We start from the raw sequence: 3,509 nt of genomic DNA, 5'->3' as shown, positions 1-3,509 counted from the left end.
AGTGAGTCTCCCTGTTATCTCACAAAATACACCTCCATGTCTAGTCTACATGACAACATAGATACTACCTTTGAGACACTAAGATATAATTAGCTAGCCTGCCTTTTGATACAAACGTGTGTAATAATTCATTCTGTGTAATGTACAATGTGTCTGTACCTGATTCTTAATCACTTAACAAACCTGCTGCTGCATTTTGTGAAGCTGGCCAGTTCCTGAAGCTGGCCAACTTGGTGGCAGCCAGTACTCCTGAACCAATGTCTCCATATCTGACAGTCAGGCTCTGATAGGAGGGTCGCTTCTGGTGACTTCCCTGTCCTGTCACTCCTGGCTTCTGTTGCTACTCTCAACTCCACTCCCTTTCATCTGCCCTTTTCTAATACAGAATTATGCATTTAATTATTGCATAACTTTTTTAATCTCATTCTCAAACATTAAATCACATCATAATTGCCTGAATGGTTTGCTGTCACTCACAGTATAGCCATGATGATCAAAGGGCACAATAATGACAGTGGCAAACCTTGTCTTGTATTTCTCGAGCACAGCCTGGGTGGCTAACAGGGAGTTGTGAGCTTCAGCCAATGTGACAGCTGACTTCGGGAGAGTTGCTGAGAGCTTGCTAAGATGACCAAGGACATCATGCAGGAACCCACAGAATTTCAGGACAGTGCTGTCCCTGGCAGAGCTGTAGAGATTCCTGGCTTTTGCTTGTGGGACACCACGGACACCTTGGGCATCAGACGACTGAATCTGAAATACACACAATGCACAGACAAAACAAGAGACATCAAATTAACAAAAAGTGTACTTTAAATGTAAATAACATGTATTTATTTACTACTGCTACCTTCTACTATTTATTTACTACGACAGGCCAAACATTAATGTATATGGTGGTCTGGTAATAACCTGTTCAAGATGGAGGACAAGGGCTGGGTATCCTCTTAGATACTGGTCCAGAGCTCGATGGTGGTGTCCAACCCATCGAGTCCCCCCAATTCTTGTGGGCATGAGAGGGGTTAATTTGAGGGTCTGGAAGCTGTTTATGAGGTTCGCTCTGTTAAGCGGACTTGTGTGGTAAAAGTTATAGAGTCCTGTTAGTAGTTCATCCACTCTGAGGAACATGGGAGTCTTCTTTATAGCATCAGAGCAGGCCAACTCAAGGCGGTGGGCCATGCAATGAACACACACAACATAATCTTTACCCTCTCTGAGCCTGGTTATGACTCCAGTCTTCACCCCCGTCATAACTGCAGCCCCATCCGTGGCACAGGCCACCAGTTTTTCCTCCCAGCCCTTGCAAACACTGGACTTTGATAACCTGGGCTATGTGCTGCGAGTCCCCACAAACCGCACCTTCACTTACCCTCTACTACAAAACCGAATGTATACCAATTCCTCTTCTTTGACTGCTGTGTCGGTGGATCCATCCGACATAATGGAGCAGAATGTGGCCACCTCCAATTCGACTTGAAGCTGGTGTCTTTGATCTTTGGCGATGTATTTGATGAACACTTTGCACTCCTTTCTATTTCAGTATGTGTCCCCCACCGGCAGCCCTTTCTTCTCATCTAAACTGCAGAGACAAAATGGGTGATTATTAGCTTGTTAAACTGACGTTACCGTAACCACCAGTCCCCACCCTACCTACCCAACCCCCTCCAATGTACAGTTTCTTCCCCCTCAAATGTATATACTCTTTTTAGAAACTGTCTCTTAACACATTAAGTGCCACGCCCCTTCCGGGAAGTGACCACTTCCGTGCCGCCCATTAACCCCATGTAAACGCCTATATTTTATAGTATCGCTATGGGTCTAATAACGCCCTCGAGTCTCATTGAGCTACTTCTGGTCAACGTGCAAAAAACAGATTATTTTTTCATCGCTACATTTCTGTTTATTCCGTTTATTGTATTTATTATTTTAAAAAGATTTGAGGAACAGAGGAGTAAACAAGTGACTCGCTTGTTTACTCCTCTGTTCCTCAAAAAATAATTAATAGAATAATCCAAAGGCAGCTCTTCTCCTCTGGTCTGGTCTTAGTTCTTACTTATGCCCGCTCTTAACTGGGAGATATTTTGCATCTTATAAGTTCCTTGCAAGCCACACTGTGCGACACAAATTGAATAATCTTGGGTACGACCATCAATCTGATGCATGTACACTGTGCGATGAGAATCGTAGGCTACGACGCAGACTACGTAGCGTCATAATAAAGCGTAGCATCATCATAAAGCGTTATCCTGTGTGTCATCAGTGTGTGTCAACCTGACGAGTTGTAAACAAGACGGTCGTGATACGAAGAAGAAGCAGACTGTGAACATGCCAATGTCCAGGAAGCGAACACTTGCCATAGTGGCTTTTATGTGCCCAGAGAGGCCGGCTATATTTAAAAAAAAAAAGAGAGAGAACAAAGTTGTGGCTAGGGAAAAGAGGCCAACTGGGAATGCCAGTCCTGCAAATGGAACTTGAGGTAAGTAACGTTATTAACGTCAGCATGCTAACGCTACATGTGTCGTAGCCTCCTAATGAATGTTGAGCTTGTTATCACTGCTAGCTTGTGTTGTTCCCAATGCACTCATTAATGTCTGCCTGTTGTACTTCTAGATACTAACGTCAGCATGCTAACGCTACATGTGTCGTACCCTCCTAATGAATGTTGAGCTTGTTTACCTCACTGCTAGCTTGTGTTGTTCTCAATGCACTCATTAAAGTCTGCCTGTTGTACTTCTAGACAGATGATCGAAGTGGATTCAGAAGTCTACTCCGCATGGATGTGGAACAGTTCGATCATCTGCTACAGCTGGTGGCTCCTTATATCTCCAAAGCAGACACCCAGATGAGGAGAGCGATCACTGCCAGAGAGAGACTGTCCATCACACTGCGATACTTAGCAACAGGTAATAATCAGGGGTTGTAGTGGAGGGTAAACCCAAGTGAACTCAGGCTACATTGTATCCGCGGTGACCAGAATGTAACTATAGAATGTGTCAGTCTAATAGTTCTGATATGCTGCAGTTTGGCACATTTATTTGTCGACGCGCATACATAAATGATATTCTACAATCATTCTCCATGCTGACAGGAGAGTCGTTCACTTCCCTGAGCTTCCAGTACCGTATTGGACAGAGCACTGTTGGTGTGATTGTCAAGGAGACATGCAAGGTGTTGCACCAGGTCCTGAAGAAGGATCACCTGACGGTACATTTACATTTACATTTAGTCATTTAGCTGACGCTTTTATCCAAAGCGACTTACAAGTTCTGTGCGACAAGACAGCAAGAAGGGTATAACTCTATCAGCTGAGTAACAATGTTCATCAAAGTGTTGAGTGCTACAGTGTAGGTTAGTTTATTAGGACAAGTGCATGACAGTATGGTTAGTTGGGGTTAGGTTTTTTTTTTTTTTTTTTAAATTCAGATAATGGTTGAAGAAGTGCGTCTTTAGTCGACGGCGAAAGATTGGACGTGTTTCGGCTGTCCTAACTGGGGTGGGTAGTTCATTCC

The 3,509-nt window shown here is 43.9% G+C and overlaps 1 long non-coding RNA gene across 1 annotated transcript; it reads left to right on the top strand.

The window, feature by feature from the left end:
• Positions 1–2,421: 2,421 nt before the first annotated feature.
• Positions 2,422–3,204, top strand: LOC311227743. Its single transcript, XR_014619620.1, has 3 exons — positions 2,422–2,476; positions 2,738–2,903; positions 3,089–3,204. It is a non-coding gene; the product is annotated as an uncharacterized lncRNA (long non-coding RNA).
• Positions 3,205–3,509: the final 305 nt, after the last annotated feature.

This window comes from Notolepis coatsorum (genome assembly GCF_963971535.1).
Source record: "Notolepis coatsorum genome assembly, chromosome: 1".
In the NCBI taxonomy this organism is placed as follows: domain Eukaryota; kingdom Metazoa; phylum Chordata; class Actinopteri; order Aulopiformes; family Paralepididae; genus Notolepis; species Notolepis coatsorum.
Note: the sequence above shows the minus strand (reverse complement) of the source record. Positions and strands in the feature narration are given on the sequence as shown.